The sequence below is a fragment of the Coregonus clupeaformis genome, unplaced genomic scaffold (assembly GCF_020615455.1).
Source record: "Coregonus clupeaformis isolate EN_2021a unplaced genomic scaffold, ASM2061545v1 scaf2243, whole genome shotgun sequence".
NCBI classification, from domain to species: Eukaryota; Metazoa; Chordata; class Actinopteri; order Salmoniformes; family Salmonidae; genus Coregonus; species Coregonus clupeaformis.
This window is the reverse complement of record NW_025535697.1, coordinates 23,607-35,350: the sequence shown is the minus strand read 5'-3', so window position 1 is coordinate 35,350 and position 11,744 is coordinate 23,607. Positions and strand designations below refer to the sequence as shown.

General features: G+C 48.5%; 1 long non-coding RNA gene across 1 annotated transcript; it reads right to left on the bottom strand.

The window, feature by feature from the left end:
• Nucleotides 1-143: 143 nt before the first annotated feature.
• On the bottom strand, nucleotides 144-3,515 carry LOC121562467. Its single transcript, XR_005999528.2, has 3 exons — nucleotides 3,331-3,515; nucleotides 3,155-3,205; nucleotides 144-1,462 (listed from the first exon to the last, which is right to left on the bottom strand). It is a non-coding gene; the product is annotated as an uncharacterized LOC121562467 (long non-coding RNA).
• Nucleotides 3,516-11,744: the final 8,229 nt, after the last annotated feature.

Below are 11,744 nucleotides of genomic sequence, written 5' to 3'. Positions count from 1 at the left end.
AACGCCATTGACACTGCTGTATCCATTAAGTGATAAATCAATGTTTCGAAGGGTTTTATGTTTTGCCCTAAAATTTGAATTCGCATAGGTGGGAAACCTGTCTGTAAAGAGCACATGGCTGCTGGTTGAATTGTATTGTATTGCTCCTGAGAAACTCAGACTGTGGGTTTTGTGCCATGGCTCCACACCTTCTGCAGGGCATTAGGCGGCTCACTTATGATATGTTCTCTTTTTTAAAGTTGCCGACTTGACTTTATTATCAGGTGGAGCAAACGTACACAACAGCTTTGGCTGACACTTAAATAAATAAACCCCTTTCTACTCAAAATTTAAATAAGACTATAGAACAATCAAGAAAAAACAACTTTTGTCATTTTGAAGAAAAATGTGCAAAAATGTCTAGCTATCAAATAGCAAACCAGCAAAACAAAACTCACTCCACATAATGCCATACTTTCAATTCATATGAAGCTACTAGGCCTAAATCAAAAGACCAGAGGTCCTAAACCATAGATAGCCTGATCCCAGATCTGTCTGGGCTGTATAGCCAACTGTATAGCCAGTGTCATATACAGCACAAACATATTTGTGACTAGGCTACCTAGATCTGTGAACATGTGGAAAAGTTTATATAACGCATTCTGCCTCATCAATATAGCCAAACTTAAGCCTAACTGCACAGCGTGTGGACTTTATCAATTTTCTTCAAAAGCTGTGCCAGTGAGAGAGTCACTTGATTTCACTACAGATAAATAGTATTTACACTGAATCCATCTACCTCAGATATTATCTTAATTTCAGGGATATACACACATTACATAAATGTGCACGTTATCTTATGCATACGTTCAGGTTTTACACACTGTTGTACATAAAGAGAAATGTTTTGTGCACTTAAATGTAGAAAATACATTCCACATAGTGCCGACACACACAGAGGGTGAGTTGCGCAGAGTGAACAGTACGACATAAAAAAGGAAACAACCAAAAAAACTAAAAACATCTGGGTAAAAGTCAGTCAAAATATATTTTTTGGACACATTGTCGTCTTTGAAAATACAGAAATACAATACTTTTATACAAAATCAACAATACAGTATTATCAACAGTATACGTGACCTACCACTGACGTGACAAAGGGACCACACACTTACAGTAAATCTTCCAGATAGTTAATGGGGCCATAGAAATAGAATGACTGGAAAGGACCAAGCCTCTCAGATCACATATATAATTTCAATGGGAACGTCCGTTCTAGTTATTTAATTTCTATGGATAAATAAGATTATTAGTTGGCTCATTTTTTTATAATAGGCCGTCAATGTTCTTCTCCGATATCTCCTTCTCTTTGTCCTCAGTGGCGCCCCCCGGTGGACTGTACTTGTTATTGTAGTCCTGGAGCATGGTCACAACATCGTGGTGTCCAAAGTGCACTGCCTCTTCCATCGGTGTGTTACCCCACCTTGATGGAACAGACAAGAGACATGGTAAACACTGCTCTTAAATGGACACATTTTATATTAGCTAGGTTTTCATCTAATTGGCGAAAGATATTAATGCGAATATTCTCAAATCTGCAAAATAAAATACTTTTACCCCCCTGTGAAGTTCATCATAACTTATTTCACCTGTTGACTAATAAACTGCATGCTTTCCCAAGTCGTAGTGGGAGGACCACATAACATATCATTGTGTGACTCCAAGTTTACATCTATATGATGGTTATTATATAAATATTTGCGCATAAAAGCGTTTCCACCACCATTTCTCGCATAATACATTTTGGAGACAAAAATATCCCATCTTGTCTAGCGTATTTTGTTTTGTCGACATTTAGAAAGTTTACCAACAAATTTGCTGTTTCCATCCAGCCTGTCGGGACATTTCTTATCCGACGTACTTTACTCGCATAAAAAAGTTGGATGGAAAACTGGTTAATAAAGTGAGTGAAATCACTGCAACACTTAACAAAGAGCTGCAGTTAGTTTCAGAATGGGTGGCAAGGAATAAGTTAGTCCTAAATATTAAAAAAACTAAAAGCATTGTATTTGGGACAAATCATTCACTAAACCCTAAACCTCAACTAAATCTTGAAATGAATAATATGGAAATTTAGCAAGTTGAGGTGACTAAACTGCTTGGAGTAATCCTGATTGTAAACTGTCAGGGTCAAAACCTTTTGATACAACAGTAGCTAAGATGGGGAGAAGTCTGTCCATTAAAAAAGCGCTCCCTTGCCTTCTTAACAACATTATCAACAAGGTAGGTCATACAGGCCCTAGTTTTGTCGCACCTGGACTACATTTACATTTACGTCATTTAGCAGACGCTCTTATCCAGAGCGACTTACAGTTAGTGAGTGCATACATTTTGTATTTAAAAAAAATAATTATACTGGAATCGAACCCACAACCCTGCCGTTGCAAATGCCATGCTCTACCAACTGAGCTACATCCCTGCCGGCCATTCCCTCCCCTACCCTGGGCCAATTGTGCGCCGCCCCATGGGTCTCCCGGTCGCGGCCAGCTACGACAGAGCCTGGATACGAACCAGGATCTCTAGTGGCACAGCCTTAGACCACTGCGCCACTCGGGAGGACTCCTGTTCAGTTGTGTGGTCAGGTGCCACAAACATGGCAGCACGGTTGGCCCTTAAATGTACACGGAGAGCTAACATTAATGATATGCATGTCAATCTCTCATGGCTCAAAGTGGAGGAGAAATTGACTTCATCACTACTTGTTTTTGTCGGACACCCATGCAGAGCCCAGACATGCCACCAGAGATCTCTTCACAATCCCCAAGTCCAGAACAGACTATGGGAGGTGCACAGTACTACATAGAGCCATGACTACATGGAACTCTATTCCACATCAGGTAACTGATGCAAGCAGTAGAATCAGATTTTTAAAAAACGCATTAAAATACACCTTATGGAACAGCAGGGACTGTGAAGAGACACACGCATATGCACACAAACGCTAGCACACACACGTACATTGTAATATTGTTGTATGGTGGTATTATACATTTTGTATTGTAGATATGTAGTGGTGTAATAATGTTATATGATGTACTGTTTTATCTTTTGTTTTATGTGTGATGTAAGTATCTTAATGTGTTTGGAGTAGCTGCTGCCAAATACAAATACTCACCTGGAAGTAGAGGTCTAAAATGGAAGTCATGTCTGTCCCTTCTGGAAAGCACTAGAAAGAAACAACAGTGATTTGATTTGACAGTCAGACAATGCCTAGTAAAAATGTCTAAGTGATCTAGAAAAGGTACATTTGACTGATGTAAAGTGTGTGTGCTTGTTTCAGCTGTCACCAACCTTCTTCTCCTTCAGATAGTAGCCAATAGCAAAGTTCCGATCCCCAGACTCCCTCTCTGACTGGAATCTGGGTGCAAAGAGAGTTGTGTTGTTAGTTAGCTGTTCTGTTTCAACTAAGTTCAATTCCAATTTGGTTCCAATTCTACTTCCCAAACCAGTAAAGCTATTTGTGTTGTTGACATAGCCACAGGAAGTAGTTAGGGGGTGGGGGTGGGGGTGGGGGCCGCGGCGGTGCAACATAATACTTTTGCAAGGCACTGTACACACTCACTCACACACAATACATCGAAACTCCCACACAAAACCCATACACATTCACTACATATGCACACATAGACATAACACACACGCATACCGAAACAACACAACACACAAACATTATTATCTATCCTGATGCCTAGTCACTTTACCCTGCCTTTATGTACATATCTACCTGAAATTACAATAAAATATGACTATAGGCCTAAAATATTTAGCTACATAAGGAACATATTGTAGCGACCCGCACAGACAGCTGTGTGTTATGTGTTAGGCTAGTAGATGGTTGTGTTGTACCTACCAGTACCCAGTGTTCGCGGGGTCCGACATGTCAATCAACCTGCTATCTGCCAATCACGGGAATGCCTGGAATGTTCTGATGCCGGGCATCCTGGCGGTTGGCGGAGTGGCGTGGAGGGGGGTTGGGCAGGGGGATGGAGCATTGGAAGTTAAGACCAGGTTTAGCTTTTGTTCTCTCTCTTTTTTACGTCTGGGCTTCACGAGAGAAGGTCACGATTGGCTTGTGGGTTATCTTTCATTTATTTGGCGTGGGCTACGGCCAAACAGTAGCCTGTGTAAAGTTGGTTTAATAAACCGTCCATTCGTAAACTCAATCCTCTGTCTGGACAGTTGTTCTTTTATGATCTAGTCAGGTCATTACATTGGTGTCAGAAGTAAAAACGTTGATAAAAGTTAGCCAGCTAGCTAGCTGACTTCTGTGGCTAGCTACCATAGGTGAGAACGGGGGTTGAAGCTGCTTCGAGGGAATCCGAAAGTGAAGGTGGAGGTAGGGGACGATTATGGCCAAGGAGGTGCGTGTGCATGGACGTCGGGGGTTCTGGCTGAGGAGATCGCCAGGGCATCGGAGCCCAGAGGCCGCTTGAGGGAGGACGTTAGAGTGATGGCGGCTGAAGCGGGCATGAGTGCTTCGTCGACTGTGTTTCACGCGGATTCTGGTGGGCGGACCGAAGGGGTGACGTCGACGCGGCAGGACGAGGAATCTGGGGCTCAGGATGTAAACAAACATGGCGGCGCCCAATTCCCGGCTGCGTCCGTATCCGTTAAGACCCCGAAGTATTCCGGTAAGGCGGATTGGGAAGCTTTTCATGCTCAGTTTGAACTGTTAGCTCATTTTAGGGGGTGGTCGGATGAAGATAGGGCACTGCAGTTGGCTTTATGCCTCACGGATGAAGCTCTGGCCTGTTTGATATTGATTAGCCCCGAGGACAGACGTGATTATGGTGCTTTAGTGGGAGCACTGAGGAGGCGCTATGGACAGTGTGTACAGCCCGGGCTACTGCGCTCCGAACTGAGTAATAGACGCAGGCAGCCTGGGGAGCCTCTACGGGTGCTAGCTAATGACATTGAGAGCCTCTCTCGGCGGGCATATGCTCACATGCCCCCCTCCGTGCAGAGCGAGCTAGCACAGGACCAGTTCATACAGGCGCTCTCTCCTACGGAGCTGCGCATACAGACCCAGCTGGCTCATCCTGAGTCATTGCAGGTAGCCTTGGAGATGGCTTTGGAGAGGGAGCTGGTGTGGGCTGGGGCTTTGGTGGGGGTGCAGGGAGACAGACCCTCTGTGCGAGCTGGGGGGCAGAGCAGCCCGGAGCCGGAAAAGCCTGCATGGGTGGCTGAAATGACAGAACTCATTCGTGCTGTGTCGCTACAGGCGGCACGAAACACACGCCCTGGTCCCAGGGTCTGCTGGGGTTGTGGCCAGCCAGGCCATCTGCGCCGAGATTGCCCCATGTCCCCCAGAGCTCAGGGAAACGGCTCGGGGTCCGCATAGACCGGGTAGTGCGGACCCCTGGCTTTCTATCCCAACCACCATCTTCTTCAGGAGGAGCCCACCGGCACAGACGGGGAAGCAAGGCTCCACTTCCCCCAGAAGCAGACGAGGGCAAGCGGATGGAGCCTGTTGTTGTGGTGGGCCGGACCTGTGTTGGGGACTTTTGTCATGTCCCTGTCACTGTGGAGGGGTGCCCTGCTCCGCCCTGGTGGACACTGGGTCCACAGTAACCCTGGTGAGGCCAGATATTGTGCCAGGTTGGACTCAGTGTGAGCCTACAACTGTGCAGCTCCGCACAGTCACAGGTGAGCTGGCACCCATGAAAGGGAAGGGAATAATGACTCTGACAGTAGGGGGCAGGACTGTGCGTCATCCTGTGTGGGTGGCGGCTGTGCAGGACCCTTGTATCCTGGGGTTGGACTTTCTTAGGAGCACAGGCTGCCAGTTAGACCTAAATAGGGGCACACTGAGCTTCCAGGGAGGGCCGGAGGTCACCATGGCCCCTAATGTCACATTCACTCAACCCAACAAACCCTTTACTCCAACAGTTAAAGCAGCAGAGACTCATGGCTGCCCCCCCTCCCCCACATCTGGATGTGACTTTTCCCCAGCCCCCCTGTCACCTACGGCGTTGTGTTACATTCCCCCAGCTACCTCCACGACACAGCCCTCTGTGAGCCCGGGCCGCTCCCCCCCAGCCCAGCTACCCCAGATGGGAGGGGAGAGGACACTGTCTGCAGTGAGTGAGATATGGGGGAGGAACTGTGTTGGTCTTGACCCCGAGCAGCAGGAACGGTTGAGGCAGTTGCTGTTTGAATTCAGAGACAGCTTTGCGCTGAGTGAGGAAGAGGTGGGTCAGACTCATCTGGTGCAGCATGAGATCGACACAGGTGATGCTCGACCTATCAAGATGCGTCCCCGCCGTATCCCGCTGGCACGCCAGGAGGCGGCAGACAAGGCTGTGTTGGAGATGCAGCGGGCAGACTTCATTGAGCCCTCAGACAGCCCCTGGGCGGCGCCAGTCGTCATGGTTCCGAAGAAGGGGGCAAGCTGAGGTTCTGTGCGGACTACAGGCGGCTGAATGAGGTAACCAGGAAGGACTCATACCCCATACCACGTATCGATGAGTCGCTGGACCTGGTTAGGGGGTCCTCCTGGTTCTCCTCACTAGACCTCCGCAGTGGCTACTGGCAGGTGCCCCTCTCCCCAGAGGCCAGAGCCAAAACTGCGTTCTCCACTAACAGAGGACACTGGCAGTTCAAGGTCCTGTGCTTTGGCCTGTGCAACGCTCCAGCTACTTTTGAGCGTTTGATGGACAGGGTGCTGGATGGCATCCCCCGACAGCAGTGTCTGGTATACCTCGATGACATCCTGGCCCATGGCAGCTCCTTCCAGTCAGCCCTGGGGGCGCTACGGTGTGTGCTGGAGAGGGTGGCTGCCGCAGGTCTGAAGCTCCACCCCGAGAAGTGCCACTTCATGAGGAGAGAGGTGTCCTTCTTGGGCCACCGAGTGGGGAAGGAGGGGATCAGCACCATGGAGGACAAGGTAGCGGCTGTCAGAGACTGGCCCACCCCCACCGACCAGCGTCAGCTGAAGAGCTTCCTGGGCCTGGCCTCGTACTACAGGAGGTTTGTACGGGGCTTCTCAAGCGTTGCTGCTCCACTGAACCGCCTGCTGCCGAAGGACAAGGCTTTCACTTGGACAGTGGAGTGTGAGGAGGCGTTCAACACCCTCAAACGTGCACTGATCGAGGCCCCCGTGCTCGCCCCCCTGACCTCACATTGCCCTTTATCCTGGACACAGACGCGAGCAATGTGGGCATGGGTGGGGTGCTGGCCCAGGTGGGGCCAGAGGGGGAGAGAGCGGTGGCGTACTTCAGCAAAACATTTGACAAACATGAGCGCCGCTACTGTGTCACCCGGCGGGAGCTCTTGGCTGTTGTGGCTTCCGTCAAACACTTCAAGTACTACCTGGGTGGTCTGCCCTTTACTGTAAGGACTGACCACTCTGCTCTCCAGTGGCTCATGTCTTTCAGAGAGCCAGAGGGGCAGGTGGCACGCTGGTTGGAGGAGCTTCAGCCGTATGACTTCACGGTGGTGCACAGGGCAGGGGCACGCCACTCCAACGCCGACGCCATGTCCCGTCGGCCCTGTACTGCAGACGGCTGCCGCCACTGTGAACGGAGAGAGCGACGGGAGAGAGAGCTGTGTGCAGAGGAGGGGGTCTGTGCCACAGTGTGTCGGGCGAGCGGGCCTGTCTGCTGTGAGCTGCAGACTGTCGACGTGGCTGAATGGGGGCAGCAGCAGGGACGGGACACAGACCTACAGCCAGTGCTACAGTGGGTAGAGGCGCAGGTGAGGCCACCATGGGAAGAGGTGACAGCGCTCTCACTCGCGACCAAAGGGTTGTGGTCAAAGTTTGAGCGACTGCGGCTGGCTGATGGCGTGTTACAGCGGGCATGGAAGGAGTCAGCTACGGGGGAGGAGAGGTGGCAGGTGGTGGTCCCAAAAGCATTGCGGGAGGCTGTGCTCCAGAGTACTCATGGGGGGGTGGGGACTGGACACTTTGGGGTCACAAAAACACTGCGCCGCCTCCGTCAGGGCTTTTACTGGGGGCAGCACAAGAGGGATGTGGAAGACTTTTGCCGCCGCTGTGACAACTGCACAGCGAGAAAGGGCCCCCAAGCCGCTCTCATGCTCAGCTCCAACAGTTCCCAGTGGGGGCTCCCATGGAGAGGGTGGGAGTGGATGTAGTTGGGCCGTTCCCCACCACAGACAGTGGAAACCGCTGGGTGCTCACGGCCATGGACTATTTCACAAAATGGCCCGAGGCCTATGCTCTGCCTGACCAGGAGGCAGAGACCATCGTCGACGCCCTGACAGCGGGGATGTTCAGCAGGTTTGGAGCTGCAGAGTCCATCCACAGCGACCAAGGCAGAAACTTTGAGTCCCGTGTGTTCGCCACCATGTGTGAGAGGCTGGGTATGCACAAGACCCGCACTACTCCTCTCCATCCTCAAAGTGATGGCCTTGTGGAGCGCTTCAACAAAACGCTTGGACAGCAGCTGGCCATCGTCTCTTCCAAACACCAGCGTGACTGGGACAAGCACCTGCCTATGGTCCTCATGGCATGCCGCTCCGCTGTCCAAGACTCCACCTCCTGCACGCCTGCCCTCCTCATGCTGGGGAGAGAGATCCGTACCCCTGCGGAGATGGCGTTTGGTCGGCCCCTGGATAGCCCTCATGTTTCCCCGGGGCCGGAGTATGCCCGGAGACTCCAGGACCGCCTGGAGACAGCCCACACCTTCGCCAGAGAGCAGCTGCTGAATGCAGGTGTGAGGCAGAAGAGGAACTATGATGTGCACACCCGGGGAAGGCACTTTGTGGCTGGGGAGCTGGTCTGGGTCTACAGGCCGCTAAGGAAAAAAGGCAGATGCCCCAAGTTGGACAGTCACTGGGTGGGACCCTGCAGTGTCCTGGAGAGGGTAGGGGAGGTTGTTTACCGGGTGCAGCTTCCTCCCAGGGGGAGAAAGGTGACACTGCACCGGGACAGGTTAGCCCCATATAGAGGGGCCTCTTCTCCCCAAACCCCAGGAACCCCCACAATTCCCCTCTCTGGCAATGACATTCTCCAGGCACCCACCCCCAGGTGCCGCAGACAAGGCTCCAGACAGCCCACTCCCCCTGTGTCACCGCGTGGTTCCCCAGAGCCACGGACTGTATTACCCGTTCCCGCTTCCTTGTCCCCCATGTCCTTGCCTTCATCCCCTGGTTCCCATAGGGGCACTCTGCGGCCATCACAGCCACGCAGGCAAAGGAGACCTCCGGGTCGCTTCAGAGACTTTGTTTGTTCCCTCTGGGACGAGGGACTTTGTGGTGGGGGGGCTGTGTAGCGACCCGCACAGACAGCTGTGTGTTATGTGTTAGGCTAGTAGATGGTTGTGTTGTACCTACCAGTACCCAGTGTTCGCGGGGTCCGACATGTCAATCAACCTGCTATCTGCCAATCACGGGAATGCCTGGAATGTTCTGATGCCGGGCATCCTGGCGGTTGGCGGAGTGGCGTGGAGGGGGGTTGGGCAGGGGGATGGAGCATTGGAAGTTAAGACCAGGTTTAGCTTTTGTTCTCTCTCTTTTTTACGTCTGGGCTTCACGAGAGAAGGTCACGATTGGCTTGTGGGTTATCTTTCATTTATTTGGCGTGGGCTACGGCCAAACAGTAGCCTGTGTAAAGTTGGTTTAATAAACCGTCCATTCGTAAACTCAATCCTCTGTCTGGACAGTTGTTATTTTATGATCTAGTCAGGTCATTACAATATCTTACATGTTTGGTTTCAATTCCACACCAGTGAATTTACGCACACACTTTTCTGGTTCCATGGCGCATGGCAGGCATAAACTACCCACTTTTGTATAAGCAAATAACTTAATTACTTACGTTTGGCCATGGTTATGATCGTTTCAGTGGTGGCACGCTCCTCATCCTCCACACGATGCTCATACTCAGTGGCGGTTCTAGACACATTTTACTAGGGGGGCCAAGGAGGGGCCAGTGTTTAATCAGGGGGGCACACATAAAAAAACTGGCAACACATGATATTCAAAGATTATAAACTTTATTTTACTTTAAAATCATATGACATTTATTATAACACGTATTTTGTACAAGAGTGCAGATGCAAGAGAGATAGTGCCATAAAAATGAAAAAAAAAAAAAAAAGTACAGGGTACAAATACAGGGTTCATATTCAATGTGAACAAAACTCCAGGATACAACAAAGGGTACAACAATGTGCCATTTCCTATTTATGGAAGCCCCACTACTGTGGACAGTTGATTCCACATTTTGTTTTAAGAAATAAAACTTTCTGAGTGATTTATAAACAAAACACACTACCCTGTATCCATTTAGGTAAAATAAACCAAATCAGAAAAGAAATTCAATTCAAAGAGGCTTTACTAGCATGACCATATTGACATACAGTATTGCTAAAGCACATAAACAGGGAAACGTGTTACACATTAACATCCAGTAGTCCAATAGGATGCAGACAATAAACATTAAGTTAACATTCGTTTAAAAGCAACAATCATGTCAACACAATGTAGCAATATGAACAACACTGATGGATATCAGCAACAACATGAAAACAATAATATTACAGGTGCCTGTGTGTGTGTGTGTGTGTGTCTGTTTCTTTGTGTACTTCACTGTCAGTTGATGAGCAGGTGTACAAAAAAAGGCTTTACAACATATATGGGCAAGTCCATTTAGGACAGCACATTTCCACCATAGTTCACATTAGGAAAAAATGACAGCATGAATGCTCACTAAACAAACATATACTACATATACCTTTTTATACAAAAAAATTTTCAGTAATTTTTTAAGAGTGAAAGCAATCGCTCATCATAGGATCATACATATTTCAGTTACAATATTAGTTACAATATTAGTGTTAGTTAGATCATCATGTCAAAGCTGGACCTGCAAAGTCTGAACGACACAAGTGTGCAATGATTGGAGTGATTTTGTTTCTTTTTTTTCTTGCTTTGCTTGTTTTCAAAAGGAAAAATCATAGTTGGTAAAAAATAAAATAAACTTTTGTTGAAAGGTATCACACTGTATAATTTACAAATATCTAAAGAGGTTTAGTGGATGCCATAAAACATCTGTGGAGCTTGAAGATTTGTAGTACATAGATGTTTGGCAGAGATAATTCAAAAGAATAAAATCATAAACTCTATCTATCGAGAGAGAGAGAGAGAGAGAGAGAGAGAGAGAGAGAGAGAGAGAGAGAGAGAGAGAGAGAGAGAGAGAGAGAGAGAGAGAGAGAGAGAGAGAGAGAGAGAGAGAGAGAGAGAGAGAGAGAGAGATGTTTCCTTAGAGCAGTACATGCAGCAATCACTTAATGGAGTGATGTCATAATGGGCCACAAAACTTTGGGGATGTGGATGGAAAGTTACAGGCAGGAGAGGGGAACCAACAGAAGCAGGTCTTGAGACATGAGTTTGCCCCTTTTTGAAAACCTCTTGAGAGAGGATTGGTGGGATATATATACATACATACATACACTCTAGTAGTGTGTGGAACTACTGGTACTGGGAGGAAAAAAAGATAGATGATGTAAAATGAAAAATAAAACAAGCTTCAGCTTCTTAAGACACGGTGGGTTCATCTAAGTAGACACATGTAACTTCATGTGGACACCAGACTGTCTTTGTCTACACATCTAACTTCATATGGACCCCAGACCGTCTCTGTTTACACATGTAACTTCATATGGACACCAGACTCTTTGTCTACACATGTAACTTCATATGGGCACCAGACTGTCTCTGTCTACACATGTAACTTCATATGG